This window comes from Anomaloglossus baeobatrachus, chromosome 6 (assembly GCF_048569485.1).
Source record: "Anomaloglossus baeobatrachus isolate aAnoBae1 chromosome 6, aAnoBae1.hap1, whole genome shotgun sequence".
Taxonomy (NCBI): Eukaryota; Metazoa; Chordata; class Amphibia; order Anura; family Aromobatidae; genus Anomaloglossus; species Anomaloglossus baeobatrachus.
In genome coordinates this window covers 23,971,997-23,997,781 of record NC_134358.1, presented here as the reverse complement: position 1 = coordinate 23,997,781, position 25,785 = coordinate 23,971,997, and the positions used below count along the sequence as shown (strand labels likewise).

Genomic DNA, 25,785 nt, shown 5'->3' with positions numbered 1-25,785 from the left:
ACCCAATCTTAATTTACCTCCTCACCTATGCTCACTAAATGATCGGTTAATTAGTGGGTGTGTATAAAAAGGAACCCAGCACCCCAGACCTTCACTTGAACTGCACTCTGACAACATGCCAGAAATCCACCCTGCAACCAAAGCCTTGATTATCAAGAGGCTGAAGACCAGATCCACTGCAGAGGTGGCTGGCACCTTTAATGTGTCTCAGCGTCAAGCACAAAGAATTAAAAAAATATTTGAAGAGACTGGAGATGTTTTTGGCAAGCCCAGGTCCGGCAGACCCCACAAGACAACTGCTCAAGAGGAATGTTTGTTGGTTAGAAAATCCAAAGCTAGCCCCTCTTCCACTGCAGCAGAGCTCCAACAGGCCTGGTCACCTCAAGTCCCTGTGTCAATGGCCTCCACGGTTGAATCAGTGCCCAGAAGCCAGCACTAAACAAAGGCAATTAAAAAACCGTGTGACATTTGTCTAGTCCCACAGCCTGCTAAACAGATGGATGCTGGAAAAGTGGGAGAAGGTGGATTTCTCTGAGGAATCTTCAGTTGAATTACACCACAACCGCCACAAATACTGCAGGAGACCTACTGGAGCCCGTATGGATCCAAAATAAACACAGAAAATAGTTAAGTTTGGTGGTGGAAAGATCATGGTCTGGGGTTACATTCAGTATGGGGGTGTGCGAAACATTTGCAAGGTGGAAGGCAATATCAATAGCCTAAAATATCAAGAAGTATTAACTACCTCTTACGATCCCAATCATAAAAGGGGTCAAATTCTGCAGCAGGATGGTGTCCATCTCATACATCCATCTCTACAACAAAGTTCCTCCTGGCAAAGAAGATCAAGGTGGCCAGCCCAAACATCATTGAGCATGTTTGGGGTAGGATGAAAGAGGAAGCTTGGAAGACAAAACCAAAGCATCTAGATGAACTCTGGGAGGCATGTAAGATGCATTCTCTGCTATTCCTGATGACTTCATCAATAAATTGTATGAATCATTGTTGAACCGCATGGATGCAGTCCTTCAAGCTCATGGAAGTCACACAAAGTATTAAATATGGCTCTAATAGCACCACAACTTCATTCACCAATGTTAGGCAACATATCTTTATGTTAGAAGTGAATTATTTGTTTGAATTTCACATTACTTTCTGGGGGCGACAAAACTTTTGTCTGGCCAAAATCTGACCTTTCTGTGTTCATTAAATGATCAATATTTCAGCTTTGCAGCAACTTTATTTTCATAACCTTAATCAAATTTGGGAGGGTTTCAGCTTTCAAAAGAGTCATTTATAAAACCAATGGATGAATTTAAAGTCAGGTTATAAGATTTTATTTACATAACATGGATAAGCGACAGAACTTCTGTCAGGGCGTGTACAGCATCTTTATCTAGACTGTAATGGACATCCCAAGTCCAGTTGCCACAGACATCTGCTTCATTTTTCATGTATGCTGGTCTAATGTTTGGAGGTTGTAATCAGCTCATATTCACTAGACATCGAGGTCAAATAAAAGGCAGATTGGGATGGCTCATCTTAGCCTCTCATACAGCCAGATCAGATCTCGTACTTTGCACTGACAAGAGGCAATCACCCCGAAACACCGTGCCTGCAAATTGAGGTTCTAATCTGGCATAAAGCCTATCTCATATGACAAGGCTCGTTAAAGGGTCAATTTTTATATTTAGGATTGCTACTTCCAATAAGTGGCACTAAAGTTCGTCTCCTTCCTCCCTGAAACGACAATTTGAGTACCCCATTGACTTACATTATGCTCAGTACTCAAGTTGTGCCCTCCAAGTGTCTGACCAGCTCATTTTGAGTACCGAGCACCTGAGCATGGTAGTGCCCGCTCATCACTAGTTACGAGTACTGAGCACCTGAGCATGGTAGTGCCCGCTCATCACTAGTTACGAGTACAGAGCACCCGAGCATGGTAGTGCCCGCTCATCACTAGTTACGAGTACTGAGCACCCGAGCATGGTAGTGCCCGCTCATCACTAGTTACGAGTACAGAGCACCCGAGCATGGTAGTGCCGGCTCATCACTAGTAACGAGTACTGAGCACCCGAGCATGGTAGTGCCCACTCATCACTAGTTACGAGTACTGAGCACCTGAGCATGGTAGTGCCTGCTCATCACTAGTTACCAGTACAGAGCACCCGAGCATGGTAGTGCCCGCTCATCACTAGTTACCAGTACTGAGCATCCGAGCATGGTAGTGCCCGCTCATCACTAGTTACCAGTACTGAGCACCCGAGCATGGTAGTGCCCGCTCATCACTAGTTACGAGTACTGAGCACCTGAGCATGGTAGTGCTCGCTCATCACTAGTTACCAGTAGTGAGCACCTGAGCATGGTAGTGCTCACTCATCACTAGTTACCAGTACTGAGCACCCGAGCATGGTAGTGCCCGCTCATCACTAGTTAGCAGTACTGAGCACCTGAGCATGGTAGTGCCCGCTCATCACTAGTTACGAGTACCGAGCACCCGAACATGGTAGTGCCCACTCATCACTAGTTACGAGTACCGAGCACCCGAACATGGTAGTGCTCACTTATCACTAGTTACGAGTACTGAGCACCTGAGCATGGTAATGCTCGCTCATCATTAGTTACCAGTACTGAGCATGGTAGTGCCCGCTCATCACTAGTTACAAGTACCGAGCACCCGAACATGGTAGTGCTCACTTATCACTAGTTACAAGTACTGAGCACCTGAGCATGGTAGTGCCCGCTCATCATTAGTTACCAGTACCGAGCACCCGAGCATTGTAGTGCCCGCTCATCACTAGTTACGAGTACTGAGCACCTGAGCATGGTAGTGCCTGCTCATCACTAGTTACGAGTACTGAGCACCTGAGCATGGTAGTGCTCGCTCATCATTAGTTACGAGTACTGAGCATCCGAGCATGGTAGGCTCCATTTGCAACCTAAGAGGAAGGTGATAGCAAGTGGATTAACCCCTTCTAGGTGTAGCTACATCTTATGTTTCTGGGGAGGGCATCCATATTGGGCCCCATGCTCGGATGCCGTTGTTTCTCTCTGTTGTCAGGATGTGCAGGTCTCTCATTCATCGGCAGGATACTCCATTACAAGAATTAGATTATCTCTTTATCAAGGAAGTTGCGGAAGCCGAGATCCCTGCAGAGAGGACGCAGCGAAACACAATACAGTAACACTCACCTCCTCGCAACGTTTCATTGTAACGATCAGTTTATCTCAAGGTCTCGCAGAGGATCAGTGATTCACATTTATTTTTTCCTCTTATTAGGAGATAATGGATTTATAATCTGTTCAGATCTCCTCCGTGTCCCAGCTTGGCTTTATAAAGCAGGTCCCCGGAGGCTACAAACAGCTGAAAACAAGATAGACAAAAACATCAACTGTTTAATGTGCGGCCCCCAAAGTAATGGGCATAAAGAAAATGCAGTGAGGGAGGGGCAATATCCCACTCATGCTTCAGGATACTGCAAACTGAAGAGATATTTGGCTTCATCTGGAAACATGAGGCTCGTTCACACTGGTGGTTCGGAGTTCTCTTTGTCATACTCCTTAGATGCCGAGGATGCTATTACCTTGGCATCTAAGGGATTAAGTGGCCATGATCAGAATCCTGTGGGGTGAAAATTGGCTTTTAGACGCCCTCTCTCACTTCGGGGAGACCCGGGGTGAATCTGGTGTCAGAAGGTCACAGCACCTCACCGCAGCTTCACTACTGTTATTTAATAATATCTCCTTGCTTGTGGTGCTATATGGGTTAAGCACCCTTTCCTGCCTGGCTGCAGGCTGTAGCTGTCAATCTCAGGGGTGGCTCTTTGGGATCACTCCCATTCCCTATTTAAGTCATGTGACCTGATCCCATGATGCCTGTGATAGAAACTGGATGGTTGTGGCTAAATCCCAGTGGGTAAAAGGACTTGTGGGCGTGACTGGCTTGGTTAGTGGGCATGATGACTTGTTTGGTGGGTGTGGTGATGTTTCCTCCCGTTCACTATAATCATGCAAGGGGGGCTTCACCCCCCCCTGCAGCACCCCTATCTGGGGGATTTATCCCAGACCCCTGCTTCTATTATAATCAACTCCAGGACCACATAGACCTTAGAAAAATAATGTTGCTTTCTGGTATCAGCTATGTTGGCGGAGGCCCCACCCCTTCTGGTCACATTGGGCGTGACGTCAACAGAGGTCCCTCTGTCCACTGGGATTTAGACGTTACTGAAACTGAATCCTCATTTCTCTGTGGTCCACTTTGGAAGGAGTCTGCTCTGGAAGAAGTCTACCATGTTGTGTGCAGTAGTGGTGTTTGCTGCACTGAAGCCGCCTGGAGTGTTTTTCCTTTACATGTCTATTTCCCCTGTTTGTATTCCTTCTGTGAGGTAAATCCGGAGATATGACGATAAATCATGATATTCAAGTTATGTCAGGAAGCCCTCTCCTGGTGTCACCCCCCCTTTCCTTCACACAACTTGTTTAGCAACCCATCCCATGGCCATCTCCTGTGATATGGAAATTAGGTGATGTGGGAACAAAGGACACAGGATGACTCCCTGCCGTCACCCTGTAACAAGAGTTGTATCTCATTATAAGGCTCTGGAACTAGCCAGACAGAACGACTCCAGTAAAAAATGGTTCATATCTCGCAAGCCATATTTCCGATAAATACGGCAACCATAAAAATGGTGTTTTCGCATGCGGACGATGCTGGCACACCTTTTTTATGGGAGCGGGAGCTTGGGAAATACCCCAGGCGTGATATCAGCCAATGTGGAACTAGTAGACAAGTCATGAAACCTCTCATTCTGTAGCTAAATTCATAACTGTCACAATGAGAGCATTGGCGTCCGCCTACGACGCTCCCAGGCCAAGTTATGGCCATATTCCATGTTGTGGATTTTGTCCATAACTCCAGCCAGGGGTGGAGCAGTGCTCCCTCTGAGGTCACGAAGGTAGGAGGGGACCTGGATTTGCCCAGGTTGATAACCCTACTTCGGCCATTTTCCAGTGTTCTTTCGCTGGGGGTCACGTGTAGGAAACATCTGTGGGAGTTCCTGGAAACCTGGTCTACAGCGCCCCCCTGTGGCCAGACGCACAAGGTAACTGATTGAATTGCATACCTGTTTGTAAACCATGCTTTATCTGTAACTGTACTCTGACCTATGTATATTCTGTAGATTCCCTATTGTATATATTGTAGTTTCTAGTGTGCTTTAGGCTGATTAAATTATATAATTAATCTTGGGCTGTTCTGTTATCTCGATCTTGAATCCCACGTCTGTGTGTTCGGCTAATAGTTACCGTGAAGCGGTTGGTGGCAGCGAGTTTGTGCCAAGGATTATTGTGGGGAGGCCAGTGAGATTCGGGGAGGTTTTATATATTCCGCCCGCGGAGGTCGGGGGAATATATACCCTACTCTCACCGGGGACCCTTCAATAATCGGCATAAGTAGTATAGCGGCCTCCTTGCTTATTGTCGGGCAATTCCATAATTGGCCTGACTATAAGAGGGGCGCTAGAGAGCGCATCACGTGCTCTGTCTGTCGGTCGGGAGGTATAAAGGAGGGGTGACCCCCACTTGTTACCCCCCGATTGTGACGTACTGGTAGCCAGCGCGGGGGATTTCTGAGTGACCCCCCCGGTGGTTTGTGACATATTGGTGGCAAGCGGTGGGATCGAGATAATAGTGTGTGTGAGTGTGAGACCCATACTCCCAGACACTAAAGACTGCCTGCAGCAGCTGTGGCTGCTGGGGTCTTCAGACTAGCTCAACACTAGAGTGTCAGAGTGCAGATACTGTAAGGTGTGTGGAGGCATCAGGTGTCAGTTCTGTGTCAGTGACCAAAGTCTGCAAGAATGGCTGAGAGCACCAGGAGCAAAGCCAAAGGAATGGCCGATGCTCAGGCCAGAGACGATGAGGAGGTTGTCCACGAGCCCTCCAAGAGCCCGACGCCAGAGAACAGCTCTGCAGAGGACATCGCACAACCTGGCACTGCTGGACAAAATGAGGAGGAGCTCGCCCAAGGGTCCTCAACGAGCCAGATGCCAGCCCTCCGCTCTGCAATGGACAGTGAATCACCAGGCTCCGCAGCGGGCCGCAGATCACCACGTGCCATTCCACCGAGCCTGGGAGGCTCGGATAGCCTTCTTCAAATGGCTATGGCCCTTCTCCAGGCTGGAGACCAGGAGGGCTACAAGGAACTCCTGGCAGAGCGCAGGGCAGAGCGGCAGGCAGCGCGTGAAGAGCGCCAGGCAGAGCGTGAGGCTGCGGAGCGACGGCAACAGGCAGACCGTGACCACCAGCTGCAGCTAGCTCAGCTCCGGCCCTCATCAGCCACACGTGACCTTCAAGACACCAAACTTCCAAAGGTCCGTGTTGAGGACTTCCCAGTGCTGGAGAAGGATGGAGACTTGGACTCTTTCTTGACTGCTTTTGAACGGACTTGCTTGCAGCACCATCTGGACAAGGAGCAGTGGGCCAAATACCTGACCCCCCGTTTAAGGGGTAAGGCCCTGGATATCCTTGGGGACTTGCCTGCTGAGGCAGATCAGGGCTACGACACCATCAAGCGGGCCCTGATCCAACAGTACAACCTCACCCCAGAGTCCTACCGCAAGAAGTTCCGGAGCCTACAGAAGGGACCAAAGGACTCCTGGGCTGACCACAGGCGGGCACTTGCCCGAGCTGCCGACCACTGGACCCAAGGCCTGCAGCTTTCCACCGGACCGGAGATCCTGGACTTGTTCATCACGGAGCAACTCTTGTGGAACTGCCCTGAGGATCTCCGCCAGTTCATCCGAGACCAGAAGCCAAAGGGGTCCACGGCTACAGCTGCCCTGGCCGATGACTACACCAACAATCGGGCTCCTGAAGCCAGGAGAGCAGCCACCAGCAGCACCTGGAGAGGGGGTAAGATGAATTCTGCGACTGCCCCACCTGCCCCTAGACTGCAGGGGGTGTCCCCCTCAACTCCCCTCTCCAGGCCCGTGGCAGAACCAAGACGGTGCCACCAGTGCAACCTACCTGGACACTTCAAGGCCATGTGCCCTCAGCGTCCCAAGGCCCCGGCTCCGTCCCCGTCCCAAGGGCCGCCCAAGGTGTATTGTGTGGGTGGGGGTGGTGGTAGGTCCCTGGACAGCTTCCAACCTGTCACCGTCGGCCGGTCTGTGACCATAGGACTGCGAGACAGCGCCTCGGAGGTGACTCTGGTGCGGCCTGAGATGGTGTCCCCCCAAGACTTGATCCCTGGAAAAACCCTCGCTGTCTCCGGGATTGGAGGCATTGACCCGGCGCTGCCTGTTGCTGACATTTATGTGGACTGGGGCGCAGGGCGAGGGGTGAGGGAGGTGGGGGTAACTGATCGGATCCCCGCAAACGTGCTACTTGGGACAGATTTGGGGCAGATAACCTCCCAGTTTGGGCCCCAACCAAGGGCTGAACCTTCAGCCAGTACTGACATGCCTCCGGACAATGTTAATGTGTTATCTATGAATGATGTAAGGGAGGAGGGAGTGAACTCTGATATTTCTGCTTGCATAGACACCATAGACACACACACAGCTGCAGCTGTGACAGGGGAGGGGGTCAGAGAAAGGTGTGACAATGCCTCTACAAGTAATCAGCCTGTGAGCTGGGATCTGTTGCCCTCTGCAGGGATAAGCAGAGAGCAGGGTGCTGCAGGGGGAGGACCAGTGTGTGGGGTGGGGGCTACCACAGCAAATGTGGGGTCCCCAGAGATTTCACAGCGGGGTTCTGTTGCTGCAGGAGGGGAACAGGCAGGTGAGATTGGGGCCGGTCCAGGAGCGGAAGTGCTCCCAGGTAAGATCTCGGTGCATGGTTCCCCCACAACCGGGGTGTCAGGAAGCCAGGTAGGTCTGCCTGAACCGGCGACTTGGTCAGGAACGGAGGAGGAGCAGGCACGACCCACGGTCGCAGCGGCTGTGGCCGCTGTCACCCGCAGTGGGAGTGCTGGAAGCCAAGGGGCCTCCCGGAGGTCCGATAGCTCTTCCCCTTCTGACCAAGTGGCAGCCGAGTCAGGTGGAGGCCAGGACACAGGTCCCGGGGTACTGACCGAAGATGTGACAGTCTCGTCGATTCTGGCCACATCTAGTCAGGGGTTTCAGGCAGCGTTAGAAGCTGACGACAGCCTGAAAGCTCTTAAGGAGCAGGCGGCCCAGCCTCCCTCGGACTCGGACCCGGAGCGAGTGGTCTGGGACCAAGGACGGCTGTACCGGGCCACGGTCCAGCAGGGTTCACCGGAGGCGTGGCCCAGGGACCGACAGTTGGTGGTACCCTATCCGTTCCGGACGGAGTTGTTGCGGATCGCACATGAGATTCCGATGGCCGGACACCTAGGGATCGCTAAGACCAAGGCCAGGTTAAACCAGCATTTCTACTGGCCAAAAATGGGGGCCGATGTGGCTGCCTACTGCCGTTCGTGTGAAACCTGTCAGAGAGTGGGGAAGGCGGGGCCACACCCCAAAGCCCCGCTAGTATCTCTGCCAATCATCGATGAGCCTTTCAGGAGGGTGGCTGTGGATCTGGTCGGCCCGCTGGCCATCCCCAGCAGCTCCGGGAAACGCTTCATACTGACGGTAGTGGACTATGCCACCCGGTACCCAGAAGCAGTGGCCTTGTCGTCCATTCGGGCTGACAAGGTGGCCACCGCATTGCTGGAGATTTTCTCCCGAGTGGGTTTTTCCCAGGAAATGCTCACTGACCGGGGGACCCAATTCATGTCCCAGCTGATGGAGGCCCTCTGTAAGCAGGTCCAGGTGCGACATCTGGTGGCCAGCCCGTACCATCCACAGACTAATGGCCTGTGCGAGCGGTTCAATGGCACCTTAAAGCAGATGCTTAAGATGTTGGTCGACTCCCATGGGCGTGACTGGGAGCGGTATCTCCCACACCTGTTATTTGCTTACCGGGAGGTTCCACAGGCCTCAACAGGATTCTCACCGTTTGAGCTCCTGTACGGGCGACGTGTGCGGGGCCCCCTGGCTCTGGTGAAAGAGGCTTGGGAAGGGGATTTGGCCACCCCTGGAGTGTCGGTTATCGAGTATGTCATGCGCTTCCGGGACAAAATGCAGGCCTTGACGCAACTGGTACACGACAATATGGCTCAAGCCCAGGCCGATCAGAAGCGTTGGTACGACCAGAACGCTTGTGAGAGGACCTACCAAGTGGGTCAAAAGGTGTGGGTACTGGTCCCCGTACCACAGGACAAGCTTCAGGCAGCCTGGGAAGGCCCATACCTCATGTACCAGCAGCTCAACCCTGTGACGTACCTGGTCACCCTGGACCCTGCCCGTGGGAGGCGGAAGCCCTTCCATGTGAACATGATGAAGGCACATCATGAGCGGGAGGCATGTGCGCTCCCCGTGTGCAACCTGCCCGAGGAGGGAGAAGCGGAAACCCTCTTGGATATGCTAGCCCAGGTTAGGGCAGGCGGATCCATTGAGGATGTGGAGGTTGGCCACCAGCTCTTGGAGGACCAACGGTCCCAGCTGTGGGCCACCCTACACCCCTTCCGGGGGTTGTTTACCAACCAGCCCGGAAGGACTGACTTGGCTGTCCATCACGTGGACACTGGGGATCATCCCCCGATCTGGCGTTCAGCATATCGGGTCTCCCTGGAGGTGCAGCAACACATGCGCCAGGAGATTGACGAGATGCTGAAGCTGGGGGTGATCCAGGCATCTAACAGCGCTTGGGCCTCGCCTGTAGTCCTCGTCCCTAAGAAGGACCGAACCACTCGGTTCTGCGTGGACTACAGGGGGCTCAATGCTGTCACGGTCGCCGATGCGTACCCAATGCCACGCATCGATGACCTGCTCGATCAGTTGGCCGGGGCTCGGTACCTGACCATCATGGACCTGAGCCGGGGATATTGGCAGATCCCCCTGACTCGCAAGGCCAGGGAACGCTCTGCCTTTATTACCCCATTTGGACTGTACGAGTCCACGGTGATGCCATTCGGGATGAGGAATGCCCCTGCCACTTTCCAGCGGATGGTCAACACCCTGCTCAAGGGACTTGAAGGGTACGCGGCCGCGTACCTGGATGACATTGCCGTCTTCAGTCCCACCTGGGAAGATCACCTAGAGCATCTAGCACAGGTGCTCAGGCGGGTCCACCGGGCAGGTTTGACCATCAAGCCGGGCAAGTGTCAGCTGGCCATGAGCGAGGTCCAGTACCTCGGTCACCGGGTAGGCGGGGGAACACTGAAGCCCGAGCCTGAGAAAGTGGAGGCCATCGCATCCTGGCCCACCCCCAGGACCAAGAAGCAGGTGATGTCCTTCTTGGGGACCGCTGGGTACTATAGGAGGTTTGTTCCATGCTATAGTAGCCTGGCAAAGCCCCTGACGGACCTCACCAAGAAGAAGCTGCCCTCTGCAGTCGATTGGACAATGGACTGCGAGACAGCCTTCCGGGCCCTAAAGGACGCCCTGTCCAGCCCGCCCGTGCTACAGGCAGCCGACTTCACGCGGCCGTTTGTAGTACAGACCGACGCCAGTGACTTCGGCCTCGGTGCGGTGCTCAGCCAGGTGGACTCTGCGAGCCAAGAGCACCCAGTCTTGTACCTGAGCAGGAAGCTGTTACCGAGGGAAGTGGCCTATTCCACAATGGAGAAGGAGTGCCTGGCCATAGTGTGGGCCCTGCAGCGTCTGCAACCCTATCTATACGGGCGCCACTTCATCGTGGAGACGGACCACAACCCCCTCAGCTGGTTGCACACCGTCTCTGGGACGAATGGGCGACTGTTGCGATGGAGCCTTGCGCTCCAGCAATACAACTTCACCATTCGCCACAAAAGGGGCCGTGACCACGGTAACGCAGACGGGCTGTCCCGACAAGGAGAGGTCGCGGACGGGCGCACGGGGGAACACCGGAGTGTGCTGCCCCCTAGCGCCCTCAAAAGGGGGGAGGTGTGAGGTAAATCCGGAGATATGACGATAAATCATGATATTCAAGTTATGTCAGGAAGCCCTCTCCTGGTGTCACCCCCCCTTTCCTTCACACAACTTGTTTAGCAACCCATCCCATGGCCATCTCCTGTGATATGGAAATTAGGTGATGTGGGAACAAAGGACACAGGATGACTCCCTGCCGTCACCCTGTAACAAGAGTTGTATCTCATTATAAGGCTCTGGAACTAGCCAGACAGAACGACTCCAGTAAAAAATGGTTCATATCTCGCAAGCCATATTTCCGATAAATACGGCAACCATAAAAATGGTGTTTTCGCATGCGGACGATGCTGGCACACCTTTTTTATGGGAGCGGGAGCTTGGGAAATACCCCAGGCGTGATATCAGCCAATGTGGAACTAGTAGACAAGTCATGAAACCTCTCATTCTGTAGCTAAATTCATAACTGTCACAATGAGAGCATTGGCGTCCGCCTACGACGCTCCCAGGCCAAGTTATGGCCATATTCCATGTTGTGGATTTTGTCCATAACTCCAGCCAGGGGTGGAGCAGTGCTCCCTCTGAGGTCACGAAGGTAGGAGGGGACCTGGATTTGCCCAGGTTGATAACCCTACTTCGGCCATTTTCCAGTGTTCTTTCGCTGGGGGTCACGTGTAGGAAACATCTGTGGGAGTTCCTGGAAACCTGGTCTACAGCGCCCCCCTGTGGCCAGACGCACAAGGTAACTGATTGAATTGCATACCTGTTTGTAAACCATGCTTTATCTGTAACTGTACTCTGACCTATGTATATTCTGTAGATTCCCTATTGTATATATTGTAGTTTCTAGTGTGCTTTAGGCTGATTAAATTATATAATTAATCTTGGGCTGTTCTGTTATCTCGATCTTGAATCCCACGTCTGTGTGTTCGGCTAATAGTTACCGTGAAGCGGTTGGTGGCAGCGAGTTTGTGCCAAGGATTATTGTGGGGAGGCCAGTGAGATTCGGGGAGATTTTATATATTCCGCCCGCGGAGGTCGGGGGAATATATACCCTACTCTCACCGGGGACCCTTCAATAATCGGCATAAGTAGTATAGCGGCCTCCTTGCTTATTGTCGGGCAATTCCATAATTGGCCTGACTATAAGAGGGGCGCTAGAGAGCGCATCACGTGCTCTGTCTGTCGGTCGGGAGGTATAAAGGAGGGGTGACCCCCACTTGTTACCCCCCGATTGTGACGTACTGGTAGCCAGCGCGGGGGATTTCTGAGTGACCCCCCCGGTGGTTTGTGACACCTTACCTCGTGTTTCTGCATTGTAATGGCAAGACTAGTGATCTCGTCAGCCTACTCACTAGCCAGGGTGAGTGTAGGGCTAGCTGAGAGCCTAAGGTATCCGGCTCGACGACAATCTGCATGAACCTGTATAGGGACGTGAGGGAGCTCAGGAATCAGCTTCAGATGAGTTCAGGAGGTGGACCCTCACCCCTCTCCCTAGCGGCAGAGAGCTCCGTTGTATCATGACCGTTGTGTTCCTTGTGTGTTGTAACATCTTCTGGGGGTTTACCAGGCATTAGGGGAACCCTGCTAGTCACATGCGTGACAGATGACTTTTTTTTTCTACAGTGTATGATGCCTTTTCTTATTAAACATCCAACCCAGATGGAGGATAGTCAGTCCTTATAGCCTTTATAACATATAAGCTGGGAGTGGCCTTAAAGGGCTTATTCATACTGATTGATTTCTTCTCAACAGTTTATTTTAAAGTGAATGTTTCAGCAAAAAATAGGCTTTAGTTTATATCAGGTGTTTGTGTTAAGCCCCCTTCATACATCAGTGGTTCCGGTAAGTGTGGCATCTATTTTCACACTTACCCAAGACACGTATAGTAATGGCACCATTGAAATTGTTCCAGAAAATGAAGTCTTTTTCCTAGGAAATGATTTCAATTACACATTCAAGGTTACAAGTCCATCTCCAGAGATCTTGATGTTCCTTTTTCCACAGTGCGTAACATAATCAATACGTTTACAACCCATGGCACTGAAGCTACGCAACCTGACCTGGATGTGGACAGCAGAGAGAAATTGATAAAAGATTGCAACACAGGATAGTCCAGATGGTAGATATGCCTCAATCAAGTTCCAAAGAAATTCAAGCTGTCCTACAGGCTCAGGAGACATCAGTATCAGTGCAAATTACCTGTCCACATTGGAATGAGATGAAACACTATGGAAAAGACAGGAGGCGCCCACTGTTCACACAGAGACAAGAAAAAATCTAGACTGCAGTTTGCCAAAATATACGTAAGTAACCAAAATCCTTCTGGGAAAGCTCCTTGTGGACAGATGAGACCAAGATAGAGCTCTCTGGTAAAGCACATCATTCTACTGTTTACCAAAATGAAATGAGGCCTACAAAGAAAAGAACACATGACCTACAGTCATGTATGATGGAGGCTCAAAGATGTTAGGGTTTGTTTTGCTACATTTGGGTCACAGATGTGTCCCAAGTGACAGTCAGTCATGTGGTTTCTGGCAATAGAAAAGCACAGCGTTTGACAGCGCATAATGCTCTATTGTTCCCGCTGACAGTATCCATTGTAATATGCAGCTTTCCTGCTGAATTTTCATCTCTCACCCTTTTGGACACAACAGGAGCTCGCCTTCCACCCAGCTGGTAATCACCAGTATTCTCTTGGTTCTTAAATACTGCCTTCTACCTCAGACTGGTGCTAGTGCTATTATTCAGTTCATTCTAGCCCTGGGTGCAAGCAGGAGGCTTGCTATCATCTATGGTGTTGTTGATGAAGCTTTACTGAACTCCTGCCTGAGTCATTTGTGGATAAGTAGTTAATGCATTTTCCCCCTGTATGTCCCCCTTGTGTCTTCCTTTGACGTTTAGTGGGGTTAACGAAGAGCTCATCCCACCCATTCGCTATTTAGGGTCCAGCGCTAGGGTGGTGGGGACCCCAGGGATCAGTAGTAGGTTCGGTCAGGGGTCACTATATTTCTCTTCCCTAGACAAAGGGTTTCCCTTCTCTTTCGCCGTGCCCTTGGTACTTCCCTGTACCTAGCGTGACATTAGGGGGGTTGACTAAGCGCTCATCCCATCCGCTCCCTACCTTGGGCCTACTTCAGAGCCAGCAAGGGTCAGGTATTCTGCTCGGCGCATAGATCTGGAACCTATCTAGGGTGGTGAGGGACCCCATGGCCCAGAAGTTGGTTTGGTCAGGGGTCACCATCTCCCCCTTCCATAGACACAGGGTTCCCCTTCCCTTTTGCCATTCGCTTGGTACTTCCATGTACCTAGTGTGAAAGTAGGGTGTCATAATGGTGTTTCACTACTATGATATTGATAACTTACCCTTAGGGTAGGTCACCAGTCTCAGATCAGCAGGGATCTGACAACCGGCATCCACTTATCATCTGTTCTTTTCTCCGGTGGCGCTCAGATGTAAACAGTTGCATAGCACTGTCATCTGTAAAGTCATGCACCTCAGCTTCATTGAAGTGAATAGGGCTTAGCTGTAAAAAATTGTTTTCCAGTTGCTTTTCCCCCTCCTTTTCATTGTGACCTCCCTTTTTTTCCAATATGTCTTTGCATTCTCCATTTTTGTTTATTGCAGAGGTCTGCCTCCGCATTGGCTATGTGAATGGCTGCCATCCCTGTGCATGCGCCAAGGTGAGACAATTTAATTATGACATCTCAAGGCGGCGCGGATTATACACTCCTGGAAGCAGATGGAAGATGGTAATAAGGAGAAATATCAGCACTTGCTGACATAACCGAAAACACGCAGAGGTGTGAGGGGAGAGGTGAGGAGGATGCTGGAAGGAATGTTACGGGTGTGAAACCCGGGAATTCAGGAAATGGCGGGTGCGCAGAGGTAAAAGCTGCAATATTAACCCACACTGTGGTGAATGGGCACAGAACCTCCTCTGAAGACATGCACTGTGCTCTTACACGATGGATGCCTGGGTGCCTGGCATGCCTGCGTCATCTGCTTCCATGGCAGCTGCTCCCTCGCCCCCTGCATGGTCTTCATGAATAAACTGACTGGGGAAGAACAGATACAATTTTGTGTAGATCAACTGCATAATACCAAACATTTATTAATCAGTTAACCCCAGTTTTGTAGCAAAAAAAAGTTGGCTGCAAAAAGTTACAATTGTGCAACAGTTTTGCAAAAAGTTGCAAAGTGCGCAACATATTAACTTTTTGCTCCTTGATTAGCAAAAGCTTAAAAATGGGAATAATGTGCCAGGATGTGGTAGCATCTTCTATTCGGACCTCCAGCATTGGAGAGACCGCAGTGATGCCAGGAACAGATGTTTCCGCTATGGATAGCCTTGCAAAAAACTAGACCTTTTTCACCCTTTGCATGGTACAGATTGAACTTTGCTCCTATATTTGCAGCATAAATTGACGTGCTGCGGTTTTTAGACCTATCTCTTGTTAATTTACGCTGAGGATATATTTGTAGCACATGCACAAGATTTCTTTCACTTACAGATTAGTGATGGGGGTGTCTCATAGACGCTGCCATCACTAACATAGGACTTAAGGCCGCTTTACACACACAGATAAATCTGTGGCAGATCTGTGGTTGCAGTGAAATTGTGGACAATCAGTGCCAGGTTTGTGGCTGTGTACAAATGGAACAATATGTCCATGATTTCACTGCAACCACAGATCTGTCAAAGATTTATCTGTGTGTGTAAAGTGGCCTTTAGTGTCAGCTGTGAGCTGAGATTAACCCCTTATTACCCTGATGGCCACCAAAGCAATCGGAGTCAGGTAAAGTGCTCGGGTTGTCGCATCTAATGGATGCGACAATCCTGGGCGGCTGCAGGCTGCTATTTTTAGGATGGAGAGCGCCCAATAACTGTGGGTCTCCCCAACCTGAGAATACCAGCTCCCAGCTGTCTGGCTTTATCTTGGCTGGTTATCAAAATTGTGGGGGACCGCCCGCTGTTTTTTCTAAAATGTATTTATTTTTACTGTACGCCTGCAGACTGGGTCCGTGATTGGAAGTGTCAGACAGGCTGTCACACAGGCTGGGGGCGCTGTCTGACTGCAACCAATCGCAGACGCCGGTGGGCGGGGGAAGCAGTGAATATGTATGAGCCTAATGAGTGGCCCCGAAAGAAGAATGAGCGGCCGTGCGAGCAGTGTGACAGCTGTCTCGGTGATCGGTGAGTATGAAGCGCTTGCTCCTACCCCCTTTGCGGTGATTCTGGGGACCGGCATCTGGCCAAATACCGGGGATCAATTCCCCGCCGACCCCAAGTCTGAGAATCCTCCCATCATTAGTGGAAAAGCGTAGGGACAAAACACAAGAGATAGAACATGCTGCATTTTCTTGTCAGAAGTTTGTGACAAATAAACTGCAGGCAAAAAAACTGCAACATGTCACAGCAAATCTGTATTCTCATAGTTTCTGCTGGGGAGTCAAAACTGCACCAAAAAAAGTGACAAAAACGCAACAAAAAACGCAGCATGCGCATCTAGCCTTTTTGTACCATGCAAGCAATGTAAAACGCAGCGGATTTTTCGAAAGAGAATACATAGCGGAAAATCTGCAGGTTTTTTTCCTTTCCTTGGAAACTTAAGTTTACACAGATTTATTTAGCCTTAAGTTACAAAAGTTTGTATAAAAAATAAAATAAAAAAGAAGATGTGGTGTGTGTCGCCATTTTCTAGGTCCATAAAGTTTTTAATTCTTCTGCTGTAGGAGCTGTGTAAGGGCCTCTTTTTTTGTGTGTGGTCAGATGTAGTTTTATTGGATCCGTTTTGAAGAATATACAATATTTTGGTCTCTTTCCATTTCCTCTTTTTTTATGGTGAAACAGAAAAGGTAATTGTGGTGTTTCGATATACAGTAATTCCTTGACTTATCAGCACTGGCGGACATAGATAGAAAAGGGTCCCTGAGCAAGAACAGTATATGGCCCCTTTTCGGTCAAAACACTTTTCAAAATTCACAATTCCGCCTGTTTTGGAAGTAGAAATGGGACCCCCCAACCTCTTAAGCCCCCATGTGGCTGCAAAGGTCGCACCAATGATATGTCCGCCCCTGCTTATGAGTTTAATTTGTTCTGTGACCGACCTCTTAACTCAATTTGATCTTATGTCAAACTAAATTTCCCCATTAAAATTAATTGAAATGGTATCAATCCGTTCCAGTCCCTACATATGGCTCCCATCCTGGTACTATATATATAATCCCACAACCTGGGACATGGCCCCCATCCTGGTATATATGATCCTCATCCTGGTACAATGACCCCCATCCTGGTATGTGGCCCCCCCATCCTTGTACAATGCCCCCCATTCTGGAACATGACCCCTGTCCTGGTATACAACCAGACATCCTGGTATATATGATTCCTCATCTTGGTGGATGAGCCCCATCCTGGTATGTGGCCCCCCCATCCTGGTACAATGCCCCCCATCCTGGTATGTGGCCCCCCCATCCTGGTACAATGCCCCCCATCCTGGAACATGACCCCCATCCTGGTATACAACCACCCATCCTGGTATATATGATCCTTCATCCTGGTGCATGACCTTCATCCTGGTATATGGTCCCATCATAGTACATGGCCCACTATCCTGACATATGACCCCCATCCTGGTACATGGCACCCATCCTGGTATATATGATCCCTCATCCTGGTGCATGCCCCCCTATCCTGGTACATGACCCCCATCTTGATACATGACCCCCATCGTAGTACATATATTCCTCATACTGTTACATATCATCCCTGATCCTAGTACATGGCTTGCACCCATCCTGGTACATGGAGCCTCATCTTGGTTCATGGCTCCCCATCCTGGTAAATATCATCCCCCATCCTGGTACATATGGTGCCCCATCCTGGGAGATATGATCCACCATTGTGTTACATATGATTCCCCATTCTAGAACATGGACCCCCCATCCTGGTACATGATGCCTCATCTTGGTACTTGACCCCCCATCCTGGTACATATGATCACCCATCATGGTACATATGATTCCCCATCCTAGTGCATGGCCCCCATCCTAGTACATAGTACAAATGATCCTCACCCTGGTACATATGATCTCCCATCCTGGCACATGCCCCTCATCCTGGTACATATGATCCCCCATCCTGGTACATATGATTCCCCATCCTGGGACATATGATCCATCATTCTGTTACATATAATCCCCCATCCTAGTACATGGAACCCCCCATCCTGGTACATGGCCCCTCATCTTCTTACTTGACCCTCATCCTGGTACAAATGATGCTCATTGTGGTACATATGATCCTCCATCCTGGTGCATGGCGCCCCCCATCCTGGTACATGCCTACCATCCTGTTGAATATGATCCCCCATCCAGTTACATGGCCTCCATCACGTCGCATAAAAAAAATGATACTCACCCTCCCTCCATTCCCTCGCAGAATGGTGTCCTCATCATATGCAGTCAGCTGATCAGCATGTGAGATCGCAGCACTCACACATTGATCAGCTGGCCGCTCTCACATGCTGATGAGCTGACTGCATGAGATGCAGGTGATCGGAGGAAAGGTGAGTATAAGTTGCTCAAACCTTACATTTCTGATCGTATCATGAAGCAACAAAGATACAGAGTGATGGCTCGTATCTTGAAAAATTCATAACGTGGTGCATTGTTAAGTCAAGCATTACTGTGTATGTGTGTGTGTGTGTGTATGTATATATATATATATATATATATATATATATACACATATACATACACACACACACACATTATATATATATATATATATATATATATATATATATATATAAATACTATGACAATTGCTTTATGGGTTAAATAATGTTATATTTTGATAGATCAGACATTTACAGATGCATGGATGCAGAATGTGTATATATATGTCACGCTCCCCGGGTCCCGACGTCGTTTCTCACTCACCGCTCCTGTCCCCGGGTCCCCTGCCTCCAGCCACACGTCCTCCTCGGCACCGCTCCCTGCTCTGGCCTCCGGCACCCGGGCGTCACGCATGTGCATTAGGGCGCGCGCGCGGTCACTGACTTCCTCTTAAAGGCCCTAACTGGAAATTGCATCAGTCAGGGTCAGGTATATTAGGAGCTCCCTGCCTGGAGGGCGTCGCCTGTTCGTCGAGTTCTGCAAGCTAGAAGTCCAGGTCCCCTTGTGTCTTGCTCATACTAAAGACCTTGTCTCTTCCGTAGAGCCTGCTCTGCCTTCGTAACCGGTCCCTGAATCCAGTCTTGCCAAGAGGTCCTCCGGTGTCCGTCGGCGGGGAATCCAACCACCGTTTCGGCAGCCTGTGCCTGTCTGGTATCTCCGACTTCACCCAGCTGCCTTCCATCACACCCAGCTAACCCGGATCCCGCCTGAGATTCCTAACCGTCACCCATACTGGACTTCCGTAATCATCTCTGAGGACTCTGTGGCTCCAAAGACTCCGCTTTACCCGTTCCCTGTGGGACGCTAACCCGGTTCCGCTAGTACTCCGGCTACCGTGTACCTAGGCCCTCTGGTGGGGTGACTGGACAGTCCCTGTATAGGGGTTAGCTCCAGGTTGCGTCACTGGGGGAGTCCGGTACACGGCCCAGAGGATCCACCATCACCCGGACCTAACAGAACGAACAGGCCATGGATCCCGCCGAAGCACTAGAATCCCAACTGGCCGGATTGCAGCAGGAGCTGGTACGTCAGTGAGAGACTCAATCCCGTATGTTGGCCTTCATGACGTCAGTGGACACCCGCCTGAACACACTGCAATCCACAGCCACGTCCCTGTCCACTTCCGCCACATCCACGGCTTCCGTAGGGACAACTTCTGCGACCTCGCAACTGAGACTAGCCTCTCCGCCTCGGTTTGCCGGGGACCCCAAGAACTGCCGTGGGTTCCTGAACCAGTGCTCGCTGCACTTCAAACTGCTCCCACAGCTCTTCGCTTCCGACCAAGCTGAGGTTGCCTTCGTCATGTCTCATCTGGAGGGTGAAGCACTGGCATGGATGAACCCCTTGTGGGAGAGGGAAGATCCAGTAACCACCAACATCCAGGACTTCCTGCACACCTTCCGCACCGCGTTCGATGAACCCGGACGTGCTTCTTCATCCGCCTCATCCCTCCTCAGGCTACGCCAAGGAACTTTGACAGTTGGTCAGTATGCCATCCGGTTCCGCACGCTGGCATCTGAGTTGGGGTGGAACAATGAAGCCTTGACTGCCGCCTTCTGGCAGGGGCTTACCGGTCGTATCAAGGACGAGCTGGCCGGCCGAGACGTCCCCTCCACCTTGGACGCCCTGATCGCCCTCGCAACCCGGATAGACCTCCGCTTTCAAGAAAGGTCTAAGGAAATGTCCCGCGAGCGGTGCCCTGTAAGGCACTCCGCTTCTCCACAGAAGCCTATCCTCTCCTCATCCGGGCTCTCTGGCTCCTCCATCCATGAGCCCATGGAGTCCATGCAAGTGGACCAGCTACGGTCCTCCGAGCAGCGTCGAGCGGAACGAGCCGCCAAGGGTCTCTGCTTCTATTGTGGAGACGGCGCACACCAGGTGCGTGCCTGCCCAGCGAAACCGGGAAACTCCAAAGCCTAGGGTTGGTAGGAGAGGCCACCCTAGGTACTGGGAAGCTCTCTGACCCAGTGACATGGACTGTACAGGTGTGTAATACTATTGTATGTTTGAGGATTTCGATAGCGTTAGGGCAATGATCAGCAGAGACGAGTTTGTGGTACAAGATGTTTTTATGATATGTAACCACGGTAGATACACAACGGAAATACACAGTATAACAAACACAAAAAAATACCTTTCTGAAACGGAGCGAAGGGGATTCCCGGGGCCACGCACCGGACTCCCCCAGGGAGACCACCAGAGCGAACCCCTATACAGGGACTGTCCGGCAATCAACCCGGGAAGGCCTAAATGCGGTGCAGCCGGGACACAAGGGGCAAGCGGTAAAGTCCAGAAGTGTCCGTACGGAACGAAAGTCCAGAATGGTTATGAACCGGAAGAAACCGGGCAGACGTGCTGACAAAAGACGGCAGACGGAGTCCGGGCACAGTTTGAAGAAACCGGGTATGGTCCAGAGTCGGTCGGTAGATTTCCAGGAGGATCCAAAGGTAATCAAGTAGCAGCAGCAGCAAAGCAGGAGCACACAGCAAGCAGTATACTCAGGCACTGGACTAAGCTTAGAGGCGGCCTTTTAAGCAGCTGGACAGGAAGTAGGGCAACAGAACACAAAACTCCATGTTAACTGAGGGCAAGCTTTTTCAAAAGAGGACTGGAAAACCCGGAAACCTGACATTACTCCCCCCCCCAGAAATGGCCTCAGGACGGGTCAGGGCCCGGCTTGTCCGGGTACCGTCGATGAAACTGAGCGATCTTCCGTGGTGCTCGAATGTTACCCACCGGTTCCCAGGAATCGTCCTCGGGGGCGTACCCCTGCCAACGTACCAGATACTGAAGCCGACGACGATGAAGCCGGGAGTCAATAATGTCCTCAACCACGAACTGCTCCTCGCCGTCGACCATCACAGGCGGAGGAGGAGGCACGACACGACCATGAAACGTATTGGGAGAGACGGATTTGAGGAGAGAAACATGAAAGACCGGGTGTACCTTTAGATGGTGCGGTAACCGCAGCCGACAGGCCACAGGGCTCACGATCCCGGTGATCTTGAACGGACCGATGAATTTTTGTCCCAGTTTCTGCGAAGGAACACCCAATCTCAGGTTCTTGGTGGACAACCATACAGAGTCCCCTACCTTATACATGGGTGCCGGTCTCCGGTGAGCGTCTGCCGACCTCTTGTAACGCTCCTGAGCTGTAGCCACAGTGTCCTTCAGAACCTCCAGATTTTGTCGTAGCTCTTTTAATCTGTCCTCCACCGCAGGCACTGAGACCGCAACCGGTGACCTAGGCAAAATAGTCAGATGGTAACCCAAGTTAGCAAAGAAGGGCGTTACCTTAGTGGAGCTGCTCTGAGTGTTGTTATACGAGAACTCCGCCAACGGAAGCATCTTCAACCAATCGTCCTGCAGATGGCTGACATAACAGCGAAGGTATTGTTCCAGTGTTTGATTGGTCCGTTCGGTTTGCCCATTTGTCTGAGGATGGTATGCAGAAGACAAACAGACATCAATCTGGAGTGCCGTACAAAACCCCTTCCAGAACCTAGACGTGAACTGCACGCCCCGGTCAGAGATGATCTCGTCTGGTACCCCATGCAATCGGAATACGTTCTGGATAACCAGATCCACTGTCTCTGCGGCTGAGGGAAGACCGGCACACGGAATAAAGTGAGCAGCTTTAGTCAACCGATCCACCACCACTAAAATGGTATTGTGACCGTCTGAGACGGGCAACTCCACAATAAAATCCATTGAGATAGACCCCCAAGGGCGAGATGGCACGGGTAACGGTTGGAGGAGTCCTGTAGGAGCCACACGAGGGACCTTGCACCGGGCACAAACCACACATGAGTGGACATAGTCCTTTACGTCCTTTAAACAGGTAGGCCACCAGAAAAAACGGTTCAGAAATTCCTGCGTCTTCTGTACCCCCCTATGACCAGCCAACACGGAGTCATGGACCAACTTGAGAACCCGAAGTCTTACGGCCTCCGGGACATAAATGCGTCGCTCTCTCAACCACACACCATTCCGAAGAACAAGAGTTACATCATTCGGGGGGGCAGCAAGAAATACGTCACCATCATAGGCCAGCTTGATGTCCTTCCACAAGTCCTGGTCCTGGATTACTCCAACGAAATTGGCATCCGATAACACGGTCTGAGACGGGGTTCCAGGCACGGAGTCCACGGCGTGGATTCGGGACAAGGCATCGGCTTTCCCATTACGTGAACCTGGACGGTATGTAACGACAAAATTGAACTGGTTAAGGAATAGGCTCCAACGGGCTTGCCGTGGAGACAGGCACCTGGCAGACTTAAGAAATTCCAGATTACGATGATCTGTGAGTACTATCACTTGCTGCGCGGCTCCCTGTAAGTGGTGTCTCCATTCCTTGAAAGCGGAAATAATCGCTAACAATTCCTTGTCCGCAATGTCATAGTTCCTTTCTGCAGGGGACAACCGGCGGGAAAAGAAAGCACACGGATGTAAGAGACTCTTGTCCCCAGTCCTTTGTGAAAGGATGGCCCCTAATGCGTAGTCGGAAGCGTCGACTTCCACGATAAAGGGAAGTGCGGGATTCGGATGTACCAATATAGGCGCTGAGGTAAAACAAACCTTGAGACGATGGAAAGCTTCCTGGGCCTGGGCGGACCACACAAACTTCTGTCCTTTCTTGGTTAACAGAGTGATGGGACGAACGATCTGAAAAATTACGGATAAAACGTCGGTAAAAGTTGGCAAAACCGACAAAGCGTTGTACCTCCTTGATGTTCCCCGGTTCCGGCCAGTCTAGAATTGCTTGTATCTTGCCAGACTCCATGTTCAGTCCCTGAGGAGAGATGACATAACCTAAGAATTGTATTTGTGAGCAGTGGAACTCGCATTTCTCCAGTTTGATGTACAGGTGGTTTTCCCTCAGCCGGGTAAGTACGGTCTTGACATGTTCCTGGTGTTCCTGTAGGGAATCAGAAAAGATTAGGATATCGTCCAGATAAATCACCATGAATTGGTCCATGATATCCCTAAAAATATCGTTAACTAGATGTTGGAAAGTCGCGGGAGCGTTACAAAGTCCAAAAGGCATCACTAGGTACTCAAAATGTCCATACCGACATCGGAACGCGGTCTTCCACTCGTCTCCGGGACGTATACGGAGTAGATTGTATGCCCCACGGAGATCCAATTTGGTGAATATTTTTGCCTGTTGGACCCTCTCCAATAGCTCAGGAATCAACGGTAACGGATACCGGTTCCGGATAGTTATTTTATTCAGTTCCCGGTAGTCAATACAGGGTCTCAGTCCCCTCTTTCTTTTTCACGAAAAAGATGGGTGCCCCTGCTGGTGAGGTAGACGGACGAATGAATCCCTTAGCTAGACTTTCATCAATGTATTCTTTTAGTGCTTCTAGCTCAGGTGCCGCCAACGGGTAGACATGACCAAACGGGATCTCCGCCCCTGGGAGTAAGTCTATGGGGCAATCATACGGTCTATGCGGGGGAAGCCGATCGGCTTTTCTTTTGTCGCATATATCCGCAAAGTCATTATACACCGGGGGTAGAACAGGTACCTGTACAGTGCCCTCCGCATTCGGTGTTACTGGAACCGGAACAGTTGGACTAATGGTCGGAATACTCTGCGGTGGGAAGGATATTTCCTTAGTTTCCCAATCGATGACCGGATTTGTAGACCGTAGCCACGGAATACCTAGAATAATCGGAAAATGAGGAGAAGAAATTAACATGAAAACAAGGGTCTCCTGCTGACCTGGCTTCATGACGCATTCTAGCGGTACGGTTTCCCGATCAACTGGTCCAGAGATTAACGGAGATCCGTCAACCGTCTCCATGGTAACCGGTGAGGATCTTTGCTGAGTCCGGATACCGTGTTTCCTGGCGAAAGAGGAGTCCATGAAATTTCCCCCTGCCCCAGAATCTATCATTGCAGAGGTAGGTATTAGCTGTCCCTCCCACCGGATCTGAATGGGGAGCGAGCAATGGGTATATTTCCCTTCCGAGTCCTTCGGTGAGGTTGACATTACAGTCAAGGGAAATACCGCATCCAGGTGTCCACTTGCCTCAGAGATATCGGACTCTGCGTCCGTGTTATCACACTCTGCCATGGCTGCCAATACCTTATTTGGGCGATTCGGACGTTTCGGGCAGTCGATCAAGAAATGGTCCGATTGACCGCAATAGAAACACAAACGCTCACGGAGCCGGTGTTCGCGACGTTCATTGGTCTCTCGCTTTTGCAGAGAGTCCACTTGCATAGGAACGTCCTCGGCCTCCCGTGGCGTCCTGAGAGCGGGTTCTCTGGAAGGAAAGGCAAAGTTGTTTACACGGTTTACAGCTGCCCATTTTTCCTGTCTACGTTCGGTCAAGCGGGTATCAATACGCACACAGTGCTGGAGAAACTGTTCAAACTCCCCTGGAGATTCGGAACGAGCTAACTCGTCTTTGATGGTACCGGACAAACCCTTTCTGAAAACAGACAATAATGCATTGTTTCCCCAGTCGGTGTCTACCACTAACCTCTTAAATTCAGTGGCGTATTCAACGACAGAACGCTTTCCCTGACGTAAGGAAAGGAGAGCCGATTCAGCGGTAGCACGGCGATTCGGATCATCAAACATCTGCGCCATTGCGGTCAGAAAGTCCTCTAGGTGATTTAAACGGATGTCCCGGTTCTCTATCATAGGATTAGCCCAAGCCAGTGCTCGTGAGGTTAATAACATAATTATACATAACACTTTGGACCGGTCAGAACGGTAATAATCAGCATGTACATCAAAAAACAGTATACATTGGTTCACAAATCCACGAAACTGACTACGGTCACCATTGAAACGGAATGGGGGTAACCTAGGCATACCGGCAGCTGATACGGACGTAGTGGGGCCGGCTTCCTGAGCCTCCACTCTGACTTGCAAATCCTGTATAGCCGGACCCAGTACCTGGTGATCATGGCCCAGCTGTGTCTCCACATCTCTAAGTTTAGTTTGCACCACCTCCATCTCCTGCTGCAAGGAGTTAATCATAGAAAAGAGCTGATCTACTCGTGTCTCAGTCATTGCCCCAGCGAAATCCTCTTATGGCCTGAGTATAATGTAATACTATTGTATGTTTGAGGATTTCGATAGCGTTAGGGCAATGATCAGCAGAGACGAGTTTGTGGTACAAGATGTTTTTATGATATGTAACCACGGTAGATACACAACGGAAATA

The 25,785-nt window shown here is 50.7% G+C and overlaps 1 long non-coding RNA gene across 2 annotated transcripts in view; it reads right to left on the bottom strand.

The window, feature by feature from the left end:
• The window catches only part of LOC142243950 (uncharacterized), a 237,124-nt gene that overhangs the window by 22,565 nt on the left and 188,774 nt on the right, over window positions 1-25,785 (bottom strand). The window contains exons 1-2 of one of the 2 annotated variants that reach the window (XR_012724417.1): window positions 14,880-14,941; window positions 3,193-3,364 (exon numbers count right to left, since the gene is read on the bottom strand). This is a non-coding gene — a long non-coding RNA (uncharacterized LOC142243950). Of the gene's footprint in view, window positions 1-3,192; window positions 3,365-14,879; window positions 14,942-25,785 lie in introns of those variants that run through there. The other variant, XR_012724416.1, reaches the window with a different exon arrangement.